Here is a 12,954-nt window from a genome sequence, read left to right on the forward strand (position 1 = left end):
GGTTTACAAGACATTTCCTAATAAACCTTTTTAACTTCACCCTCAGCTCCCTGCCCAACCTGTTGGTGCCTCATGTGTGAGTTTTGTCCACTTTGGCCGTTCCAAGGAAGGACGTAAAAGCAGGAACGTTGTTGGTTTGTTCAGCAGTGTGCAAGCCTGGGGTTTTAGCAACTATGTGCAAACAGCGTGTCCGGCAGCTTGGAGGCCTGGTCTCTGACCCAGTTGCAGTCACGATCAAAACAGGTTTTCCTCAGAATTCGACAGCAGGTTCTGCTGGTGGCTGTCCAGCAGCATCTGGGGTTCGCTTCCTTGTAAAGGCTGAGGAGAAATACACCGAGCTGTTTCGCATGCAGGATCTTTGCCCCTGCATCTGGTCTGCTCCAGGTTGGTGATCTTAGAGAGAAACTCTGAGAAAGTGTGAAGCTGCAGGAGTGATAGACTTATCATTGAATTGGCTGGCAGTGTCTCCCTATGCCAGGGAGTGTTGAGAATTAAAAATATATCTTAGTTGGGGTTGCTGAGGAAAGCAGAGGGGGGTCTGTCCTTTCCTGCTCCAGCGTAAGATGGACGTGGAGTTTTGTTGCCCCGAGGGGGTGGTCAGCAGGAGAGGGAGTCAGTCATCCTCCCTCTGAGCCATGCAGGAGGAGTTTAAAGTTAATAAAAGGAATGTCTTGGTAAAACTTACTTCAGACAGACAGATTTATCCACCGGTGAGAACAACATCTTGTAATGGTATGTACTCTGTCTCCATATTTAATTTCAATGAATTAAATATGTATTTAAACCGTTCTACCTCTGATCAATGATTCCTTATTTTATTGTCAAATCTTAAACCGGGGTAAAAATGGGCCTTTAGTAGCGAAGCAGGATTAGGCCAATAATAAATAAATCACAATTTGGTCAGCCGTGACCCGGATTTTGACATTAAAATGGAGGAACATTTTGAATTTGGGCACGAAGAAGTAATCACTTGCAGCAAAACAGGGTCGACCCGAAAAAAAGTAAGGAGATTTTGATTCTCCTATTGGCTAAAGATTAGATGTAGGCTAAATCAAGTGTTGCTGTAAATGAGAAGCTTTCTTCTCAAAATATCAGAGGCTGAACGGTATAACTAGGTTTGAATGGAATTTATGTTGAAACCGAGAAATGATTGAATGGGATTTATGTGTTTGTTTGCGTCAGAAAAACGTAAAATTAGATAGAAAATTAAATGGCAAGTAATCTTAGATGGTGAGGCTGTATGGGAAGGAAAATAGAAATAACAGCCAAGAAACTTAACTGTTGAGACTTTAAAGAATAACAATTGAGAAACTTAAATGTTGAGATTGCAAAAAACTTATTTAAAATCAAATAAAAAAGATAAAATACAAAGAATAAAAAGAGTCCCGAGATTTGGTCACCTCTGCACCATGACTGACGAGTCTGGTGAATTTTAAGACTGGGGTGGAACGTTACCTCGGAGAAAGGGGACTCTCCACAGAAACGTAGCGATAGGACGGCCGAGATACGTAACATCTTTAAGGTGAGGCTAAGAGCAGCAAGACCCTGAAATGGTGAGCTGTTATAGAAGGTAAGAGATTAACAAAAGGGGCCCCAGGAGAACATTTAAATTGTTCTCTAGCGACAGAACTGGGTTCTGAGCACGACGATCAGACGAGGAGATTTTAACATAAGGAAACGTTTCGTCGAGTGGAAGGGTATTAAAAGGAGACCCTCTGCGCGCGCAAGGCTGTCTGTCTTAAATGTTATATTTGTTATGTCTTGTCTGATGTTTTGAATGTCTCGGTAATATGGGATCCATGGTTTTGAGAGAAGGAGAGATTGGTTGGACCCTGCAACTCAGCGGAGAGTGGGGGTGTGTATGTGTGTGTGTGTGTGTGTGTCTTCATGAGGGTGTGAATTTCTCCGCGTGCATGGGCCTGAAGATAAGAGCAGTGACTGGGGTGCAGTTTAATTTTGTTAAGTAAAAGTGATAAGTAAAAATATGGGTGAAAATAAAAACTAAAGGGGAATTTGGAAATCATTGGAAAAAGGGTTGATGCATTAATAATGTTTGTTGAAGTACAGGAGAATTTCAATGCAGTAAAGCGTTTGAGGTATTGGCTGCAAGCTGTATGTGTGAGTTGCATTGGAGAGCATGAACTGCTGCGTCTTGATGAGTTTTGGAGAAAACTTTTTATTTTGAACTGTAGCCTAAAAGTTAGAAAGTGGTTAGAAGTTTGGAAAAGTTGTTGAAAATTTGGCTGAACATTGAACATCTGTTTGAGGCATTATAAATTGGGAAAACACAAAATAGGGAAAATGCCTTCTGTTAGAGTGTAATTTTAACTAGCATTATCTATTGCAAAATAGCGTTTTAAAATGCCTAATGAATATATATACTTTCAGACATGAAATATAATTTGCGATTAAATAGTGATTAAATGGTTTTCATTGTTTGATAGCCCTAGTTATAATAGATAAATAAATAAATATAATTCATCAGACTTAAATCTAGCTGATTTAAGCTGAACCCTAGGGAGCAGGCAATGGCCACCCTATAAACTTTTGCTCGCTTGCAGGCCTGAAAAAAAAAACACAAGTAAGCAGAACTACACAGAGTTAGAAGTTAAGGTTAAACTGTACCTTAATAGTGTGTGCAAACGGATATTGCGGTTAATTTGACAGATTTTGTTAACACTGCATTTAGTCATGAGTCAGTTTTGAAGTTATCCTCAAATGAAGCAGCTAAAACTGAGGAATCTGTGACAAATGTTAATGGCGTGTATCATTTTATTATAGATACTGATATTGCAGAGCGCCAAAACCTAGTAGAAATAGACAATATTACGGGATCATCACAGGACGGTCCCCAAATTATTCATTATATGTAATCACATTTTCATGGTCCCACAAAATGCAGATGCCCTTGTTACACAGTAATTTAGAGCCCGAGGAATCTTTTTTCTCTGTTCATTTGGTAATGTGCAAATTCTGGTGAATGAACTTTTCAACATCAGTTGCTGGTGATTGTTTGTGGCCGGCAGAATTTGACTTCAAAATTTACTAAACACAGGCGCATAACTCATTTTAGAGCTGTTTTAAAATGTACCTTTGGTGTTTTTTTTTTTTTTTTCCTTGATAGATGGAGTTACACAGCATTTTCTTTATACACTTTAGCAGAAGGTTCCTGAGTTTGACTGGGACTCTTGATATCTTCTGAAAAAAATCAGTAGGCTGGATCTAACACACAGGTGTGGATCCTAAATAAATCAGTCCAATTTAGGGGAATTATTTAGAGTAATAGTGTTACAACAACAAAAACAACGTGCCCTCTTCAATATCTCAGCTGATGAATTTCAATCTTGATACGCTCGCTCAGACAATATTTGATACACCATTTGCCTGTGACTCAAAGGAAAGGTGATAAACAACGCTTGAGTTTGTTAATTACTAAAAGTTGTTCAAATTACAGTTATTGGAAAACAATATAGTGTGACAGGGTGGACCAGGAAGTGGGAAGTTGGGGGGGCGGAGCATAGCTTTTAAAAGCCAGAGGGAGCAAATCTGGGCCTTTCACTCCACCTGGGTGCAGAGGGCAACCGGCAGCCATCATACTTGAGTGGTTAAGCCTAATTTGTGTTTGGTGCAAACACAGACAAAGGTAAATGTATACTCTGTCTGTCATAAAAGCAGTGTGGCAAATAACAACCATATCTTTTTACATCCAAGTAGTAGCTACAGTCATCAGTCATCACCTGCTGGCCTCTTCAACTAAGAGTTCCTTTTGGAATGCTAACAAAGTAATCTGGATGCTACTGAGTCGCCACTGTTTTTTCCCCTTTTGTTAAGTTTTAGGCTGTGTATTAATTGTTTGGGCCTGTATAGGATTTTCGGACCGTGTCAATTTGAATTGACCTGGGGTACCTTTGCATGTTTTGTTTGGTTTTTATTTGGGCTTTTGTTTGGCCATGCCATTTTGATTTTGTTTCCTAAATTGCATATTTATTATTATTTAAACTACTCCAGGTCAGTAAAGTATACGCTAGTCCTGTTTTGAATGCAGCCCATCGATTAACCGTATTTTTAAGATTTTAGAACATAGAATAATGATGATTGTATATTTTTGTAAATAAACATTGGACTACTAATTACGTCTCTTTACATTCTATTTTACACTTGGTCACAATTGGCGTTGTTGACAGGATAGAGACTTTAGTGGCCCATAGTTGTTTGATAGAAGGGAGAAAACAGTGGTTGGCATCTACAATCAAGATCTACGGAGGATCGTCTTCAGGACACTGGTGCTGATTGGAGCCTAAAGGAATGGAGGACATTCAAGCCATTATGGACCAGGTACGACAGCTTCAGGCTGAAAATGAACAGTTAAGGTCACGGGTGGCTTCTCAAAGTACTGTGCCACAAACAGCAGAGTCCGATGACTCAAATGCTTCAACATCAGCAAATGCCAATGTACCTCCTGCATCTTTCTCTGTACCATCTCAGTTCTTGTATGTACCAAGAGAACGTAAATGCCCCAAATTTTCTGGTAAATTGTCTGTTGATTTAATAACTGTTGAAAAATGGATTGAAGAGGCCCGCAGGTGCTTAACAGTCAGGCGCATGTCACAAGCTGAACAGCTTCTCTTCCTATATGATCACTTGGAGGGGAGTCCTAAGGCTGAGATTGATTTTCATAGCACATCTGAAAAGGATACACCAGAAAAAATATTTAGCATTCTTAGTGAGAACTATAGCTGTTCCCAGTCCTATGTTTCAGCACAGCTTCAATTTTTTCAGCGTAATCAGAAAGAAGGGGAATCTCTTAGAGATTATTCTCATTCGTTAAAGGCACTCATGGATTTGGTTATTCTTAAAACACCAGGGGGCATCCCTAATTCTGACCAAATCTTACGCGACCAATTCATAGAACAAGTACATGATGATATGTTAAGAAGGGAACTCAAACGTAACATTAGCCAAGATCCAGCTATGTCCTTTTCTGTACTGCGTACTGTTGCTATTAAATGGGCAGAGGAGAGCAGAAATGTGAACAAACATAGGGCACGAGCATTTTCCTGTGGTATGTACTCTGACCTGGGGAATACAGTGGCAGAGACTAATGTGATGTCAGTACAACCTTCCACTGAATTCAAAGAACTTAAAGACTGTCTTTTGAAACAACAAGAACAGCTGGATGCTATAATGAAGCATATAGGTCTCTCTACTCCATCCACGGTCCCCCAAGCCCAACCCAGAGGGCAAAAAGAGACTAAACCATATCGCTTTGAACCCAGTGGTAAACCAATCTGTTTGCGCTGTAATAAGGCTGGACACATAGCACGGTTCTGTAGGACTCAAGTACAATCGACCAATTCTAACAGAAATTCAGGACCTCAAGCTACAGTACAAAGTAATGATGCAGTAGAAATCCAGTCTTGGCCACAGGAAAACTAGCGCCCTCTGGTGTGGAGAGCCAAACGCCAGGAGGGGAGAGCTCAGGCTCAAGTAACCAAGATGTTAAAGCACCTGAACTGATGAGTGATTGTCCTGTAGTGGAAGTTGATCTGGGTGGTTTAAATGTACCATGTCTACTTGACACAGGGTCAATGGTCTCCACTATTACAGAAGACTTTTTTATTGAACATTTTCAGTCACAGGGTGAAGACAAGTTGCGTCAGTGCAATTGGTTACAGTTGAAAGCTGCGAATGGGTTAGGTATCCCCTACATTGGTTACCTTGAGATGGATGTAAATGTCCTGAGTAAGCATCTCCCAAAAATGGGAGTCTTAGTTGTGAAAAGCCCCCAAGACCCCTACCTTAAACAGAAAAAAAGGTCTATTCCTGGTTTGCTTGGCATGAACATAATTAGCTTATGTTACCATGAGCTGTTCATTCAGCTTGGTCCAAAGCTTTTTGACTTTCCCCCACTAAAATCAGCTGGTCCTGGTTGGAAACAGGCTATGACAGTGTGTCACTCCATTGAGTCACTTGATGACCAGGGGTATTTGGGCATAGCTAGGGTTAAAGGCCGCCCAGTGTGTATTCCAGCTGGCTCACTAAAATTCATCTCTGTTGTCTGCCCAAGATTTGCTACAACTACACTGCCCTCAGTTCTATTGGAGCCCCTTGATGATAGCCGCCTTCCTGCTGGTGTGCTCATTTCTAAGGCCCTACTAACAGCAGAAAGAGGAATAGTGGAGATACCCATTGTAAATGTGGGATCACAAGATGCCTGGCTTAAACCTCACACCTCACTAGGTTCGCTGCATGTCGTTCAGACTAAGTCCCATTCATGTTCAGTGACTTTAGAAGAAGTGGAGAAGGGTCAGGTAGCTGTATTACAATCCACTTTGGCAATAGACAGCTACAGCTTTGATGTTGATAGTGCGTCGTGGCCTCTGTTATCATCTGACGAGGAAAAACAAGGGAAAGCACTGTTGGCTAAATATGCAGCTGTTTTTAGCCAGGGGGAAGGGGATTTGGGTTGTACCAATTTAGTGCAGCATGAAGTACCTCTGCTAGATGACGTTCCTGTTCGCCAGCGCCATAGGAGGCTTCCCCCTTCTCAATATGAACAGGTTAAAGCGCATGTACAGGAACTTTTGAACAGTGGCATTATTCAGCCAAGCTGTAGCCCCTATGCATCCCCCATAGTAATTGTGCAGAAAAAAGATGGGAGCATTAGGCTATGTGTGGACTATAGGCTCCTAAATGCCAAAACTAGGAAGGACGCCTACCCACTCCCAAGAATTGAAGAGTCCTTAGATGCCTTGGGAGGGGCAAGATGGTTTTCCACACTTGACTTGGCAAGTGGTTATAACCAAGTGCCCATTGCTGAAAAAGACAAAGCAAAAACAGCTTTTTGCACTCCATTTGGACTTTTTGAGTTCAATCGAATGCCCTTTGGTTTGTGCAATGCACCTAGCACATTCCAGCGTTTAATGGAGCGCATTTTTGGTGACCAGTCCTTTCAATCACTCCTTCTGTATTTAGATGATATCATTGTTTTTTCATCCAACTTTGAAGATCACCTGCAGAGGTTAGAAGTGGTTTTGGCTCGTTTGCAAGAACATAATTTGAAGTTAAAATTTAAAAAATGCCAGTTTTTTCAACATGAAGTCAAATATCTAGGACATATTGTATCATCTGATGGGGTGGCCACAGACCCAGGAAAAATCAATGTGGTCGCACAATGGAAAAGACCAACAACTGTAACTGAACTCCAATCGTTCCTTGGGTTTGCTTCTTATTATCGTCGCTTCGTTGAGGGTTTTTCAAAGTTTGCAGCCCCGTTACACCGTCTTGTGGCAGAAGTGCTTGGAGGCAAACATAAATCCAAGGGCCATGGGAAATCCTCTATTATTGAAAAATGGAGTGAGAATTGTGAGCAGGGGTTCCAGTCCTTAAAAGAACGCTTAGTCTGTGCCCCAGTCCTAGGCTATGCTGACTTTGCTAAACCTTTTGTCTTAGAAATTGATGCTAGCCATGCAGGACTGGGTGCTGTTCTATCACAAGATCAAAATGGCCAGCGAAGACCCATTGCCTTTGCCAGCAGGGGCCTAAGACTAACAGAACGCAACATGTCAAATTATAGCTCTAGAAAACTTGAACTTTTAGCCCTCAAATGGGCAGTGACTGACAAATTCAGGGAATATTTGTTGGGAAATAAGTTTGTAGTGTTTACTGACAATAATCCCCTGAGCTACCTAAACACTGCTAAATTGGGGGCTGTAGAACAGCGCTGGGTTTCTGAATTGGCTGCTTTTGACTTTGATATCAAATATCGCCCTGGTACAGCAAATAGGAATGCAGATGCGTTATCCCGCCAGCATCCATGCAATGTTACAACTTTTACGATGCCTGGCCTACCAGTCCCTGACATGATTCGTAATCAGAAAAATGAGCCACGGGTTTCTTCCCCTGCCACGCTCAACACATAGACCTAATGCTAATGAAATTGTTATTCCCCAGGTCTCTAGTCAAACTGCTTTTGCGTCCTTTAGACCATGGCTTTAGTAATGACAGTCTAATGTGTCACCGGGACGGTGACCTTTCAAAGTGGGGGCAAATGTGACAGGGTGGACCAGGAAGTGGGAAGTTGGGGGGGCGGAGCATAGCTTTTAAAAGCCAGAGGGAGCAAATCTGGGCCTTTCACTCCACCTGGGTGCAGAGGGCAACCGGCAGCCATCATACTTGAGTGGTTAAGCCTAATTTGTGTTTGGTGCAAACACAGACAAAGGTAAATGTATACTCTGTCTGTCATAAAAGCAGTGTGGCAAATAACAACCATATCTTTTTACATCCAAGTAGTAGCTACAGTCATCAGTCATCACCTGCTGGCCTCTTCAACTAAGAGTTCCTTTTGGAATGCTAACAAAGTAATCTGGATGCTACTGAGTCGCCACTGTTTTTTCCCCTTTTGTTAAGTTTTAGGCTGTGTATTAATTGTTTGGGCCTGTATAGGATTTTCGGACCGTGTCAATTTGAATTGACCTGGGGTACCTTTGCATGTTTTGTTTGGTTTTTATTTGGGCTTTTGTTTGGCCATGCCATTTTGATTTTGTTTCCTAAATTGCATATTTATTATTATTTAAACTACTCCAGGTCAGTAAAGTATACGCTAGTCCTGTTTTGAATGCAGCCCATCGATTAACCGTATTTTTAAGATTTTAGAACATTGAATAATGATGATTGTATATTTTTGTAAATAAACATTGGACTACTAATTACGTCTCTTTACATTCTATTTTACACTTGGTCACATAGGAAGGAGTGACAGTAAGCAGCTGATTCCATTGAGAACTGTCTCTATTTTAATTTAAGGTGGGGGAGCTCCCTCCCCCCTGTTTTTCTTTTTCTATCTTAATTTTGTTATAGGTCTGTTCGTTCTGGAGTATGGACACATCTGACATGAGACGCAGATCGGTGCCGATTTGGGGTTGGAAGAATGAAACAGAGCATTTACAGCCGATATGTGTGTCGTGCGGCACCCATCACATCTGGGACAGTTGCGTACGCTGGACACTGGGCCAAGGACTGTTTCACATCACTAAATCCTGGCAAGAAGTCCTAATACCACCTCACCTTCAAGAAGGTCAGTGCCCCATCTAGGGGATAACGCTCCCATGAACAATGTTTCCTCACCCTGGAACAATGGCCAACGCCTATGAACAGCACAGATCCTAAGCTGTCAAGGAAAAATGACTGTCTGCATACACTGGAGTTGAATGTCTCATCCAGTTTCTGAGTTGTGGACCAGAACTTTGTCACTGAGGTGCATCGACAGCGAATCACTGCAACACGTGGGGGACGAAATGTGGAGTTCCATACATGGAAGCTGTGAGTGCGACGTCTAAACTCCAATCTCTTTTCTGCCTGATCTGCTGTACATGTCAGTCCAGTCCATCTCAAGGACCACAGACTGATAACAGACTTTTTGTTAAGGTAATTCAGACTTCTATTTCTACCAATATTCTTTTGACCAAATTTAATGGAATGTGATTTCTAATATTTTATCTGTGTCTCCAACTCTTGAGCTTCTAGGCAAATGGATTGGTGCAGGTAATAACTTCTTAAGGCAACCGATTGGGCAGATACGAACACTACAGGTTTGCGGTTTTGAAAAATATACTACTGTCTCTTAAAATTTTTTACTATATAACTGATATGTTCCTTTTAAACATGAGTTTTAATTCTATTATGTCCAGGACCGTATTGCTCATAATTGACAGCAGAAGGTGTATTTTACCATCACAATTATTAGCAGACAATCCACAGGGGTGGGAATACTTTTACGTGCTCCACTTATACTTAGGTCTCTGTGAGTTCTGGTTGACAACTGCATGTCATAAATTTTCACAAGGGGGGTTGCAACGTCCTGAAGGGACAGGTTTATTACATGGGCCTCTCGGTAAGCACAGATGTGTCCTGCTTGGGACATTCTGTTTCTAAACAACATAGGTTAAACGTATCTGTTAGGTTATTTCTTAAATAGCTCTCAAGTATTGAGATTTTTCTATTGTACAATATAACTGCTAAAACTTATCAGATTTTCACCAGACTTTGCAGTTACCAGGTGTTTTATTCAGGTAAAACCCAATATTTTATCAGTATGTAAGTACCTTGGAACGTTCAGCATTTTCATACCATCAACTTGCTGTGAGCAAATTAGTTTACAATTATTATTTCAATGGGTACACTGATCTTACACAACTTTTGGAGGACTTCTTGTAGATCTGTGGGATTATGAAATTGCAGTATGTTTTGATCTGAATCCAGGATATAGGGCAGTGTTTTTCATACTTCAATTCAGATAATTATTTGCAGTTAATTGATTCCCTGTGGTGACTAATACTATTCTTTGTTAATGTTTTGTAACAAAATTAATTTTGTTCCAAGCAGAGGGATATGACATAAACATTTATATGATAACACTATATCGTAAAGTTATATAGATCTTAAACTTTATATCAACCCTTGGCACAAGTAATTCGGAGGAAGGATTCTTGTGCAGGACACCACGGAGGTATGTAACTGCGTTGTAAATCAGATAACGGTTGTTTAAACAAAAAGAAACCCCCCAGAAAAGACCTTACCCATGGCTCTCTGGAATGTTTGTTAAGTGACTCCCAAAACAGACCGGAACTGTAAATTAGATTTAATTAGCGGAGTGTCAGACACCACGTATCTGCTATAGATAGATTATATGAGGGGGTTCTTGGAAAAAGGCTCAAACAGTTTAAGCAGGACAATAAAGTGAATGTTAAATTAAACAGAAAAACTACATAAACCTCAAAAAACTGGATAAAACAGAGATAAACAGAGGGTAATCTTTAATCTTTAATTCAGAGAACATTCTGACATTCTTACAGGATAACAGTGTTATGGAAATATAATCACTTACATATAATAATGTAGTTTAAAGTAATATAGATGTTAACCTTAACCCAGTGACCTGAACAGATGAGGATGTATGTAGAACAAAGGGTGGATTCACACTTCAGTGAGCATGTGTACATCCCAGGATGCACCGAGGCCATATGACAGTCTTGTGAGCAGATAACGCTGTTAAAAATGCTTACATGAGGCTTTTCATTGTTTTAGTTAACTTCCAGGAAACAAGCCAGGAACCAAGCTAGATTAAATTTAACGGTCAAAGGTTAGGCAGCAGACTCACTGTCTCAAGGAAACTTAGACAAAAGGTTGGTCCAGCACAAACGGGCCCCAAATGCGTCTCGTTACTATACTTTGATTTCACAACTGCATTAACTAATTTTTTTATTTTACAGACAGGGGATCTTCACCAGAGAGTAACGTATTTGTGTGGTCGTTGCATTTTCTTACAGGACAGCGTAAGGACGAGGAAAGAGGAATTGCAATAAAATGTCTCATTAACTATTACATTTCTAAAATAGGTTTCTCATAGGCTGGAGGGGAAACAACAAGAAGGTTGGTTCAGATTAATGGGGAGAATTCTAAACACAATTGACTATAATTCTGTGCACAGACTACATTGAAATTGGGGTGAAAAAGATGTGAAGTGTGTTTCTTTTGGGAGTGTTCAGTTAATTTCATTACAGGATATGATTCCATATGACTGAATTTCCATATGACTAAATTTCCTGCATCTAAATTCTGACAAGACCGAAGTTTTAATCTTTGGGCCAGAGTCCTCAAAAAATAAACTTCTTAACCAATCCAAAAAAAAAGGTAAAAAACAAAGCAACTGGACTTGTTTTCCGTAGTTGAAGACGTTTCGCTTCCTCTCCCGGAAGCTTTCTCAATTCAAAAAGTGATTCTTAACCAATCACTTAATCTGGGTGGCATTAACCTGGCCTCTGGTAATAAAGTAAAAAATCTTGGTGTTATTTTTGACCAAGACATGTCATTTAAATCCCATATTAAACAGGTTTCCAGAGTTTCCTTTTTTCACCTCCGGAATATCGCCAAAATTAGAAACATTCTGTCCAGGAGTGATGCTGAAAAACTAGTCCATGCATTTGTTACTTCAAGGCTGGACTATTGTAATTCTTTACTATCAGGAACTCCACAAAATGCAGTTCAAAGCCTTCAGCTGATCCAAAATGCTGCAGCAAGAGTTCTGATGAAAATCAACAAGAGGGATCATATTTCTCCTGTTTTAGCTTCCCTTCATTGGCTTCCTGTTAAATCAAGAATAGAATTTAAAATTCTTCTTCTAACGTATAAAGCCCTTAATAATCAAGCTCCATCATATATCAGAGCTCTGATTACCCCGTATGTTCCTAACAGAGCACTTCGCTCTCAGACTGCAGGTCTGCTGGTGGTTCCTAGAGTCTCTAAAAGTAGAATGGGAGGCAGATCCTTTAGCTATCAGGCTCCTCTCCTGTGGAACCAACTCCCAGTTTTGGTCCGTGAGGCAGACACCCCGTCTACTTTTAAGACTAATCTTAAAACTTTCCTTTGTGACAAAGCTTCTAGTCAGAGTGGCTCATGTTACCCTGAGCTACCTCTATAGTTGTGCTGCTATAGGCTTAGGCTGCTGGAGGACATCAGGGTCTAATTTTCTCAATCTATAGAGTTCTACTGTTCTTCAATTATGCCTTACGTGTCTTCATTTCTGCTTTAACTTTCTGTTCTCTCTCTTTTCTCTTCATAGTAGGTACACCTGGTCTGGCGTTCTGTTAACTATGACATCATCCAGAGAAGACGGCTCACCCGCTACTACCATCTAATGTAGAACAGATTACTAGATCAATGTGTGCTTCTGTGCTTTTTTGTCTCTCTTGTTGTGTCTCTGTTCTGTCTTCTGTAACCCCAGTGGGTCGAGGCAGATGACCGTTCATACTGAGCCCGGTTCTGCTGGAGGTTTTCATTCCCGTTAATGGGGAGTTTTTCTTCCCACTGTCGCTTCATGCTTGCTCAGTATGAGGGATTGCAGCAAAGCCATGGACAATGCAGATGACTCTTCCTGTGGCTCTACGGTTCCCCAGG

Source organism: Fundulus heteroclitus, unplaced genomic scaffold (genome assembly GCF_011125445.2).
Source record: "Fundulus heteroclitus isolate FHET01 unplaced genomic scaffold, MU-UCD_Fhet_4.1 scaffold_41, whole genome shotgun sequence".
NCBI lineage: Eukaryota > Metazoa > Chordata > Actinopteri > Cyprinodontiformes > Fundulidae > Fundulus > Fundulus heteroclitus.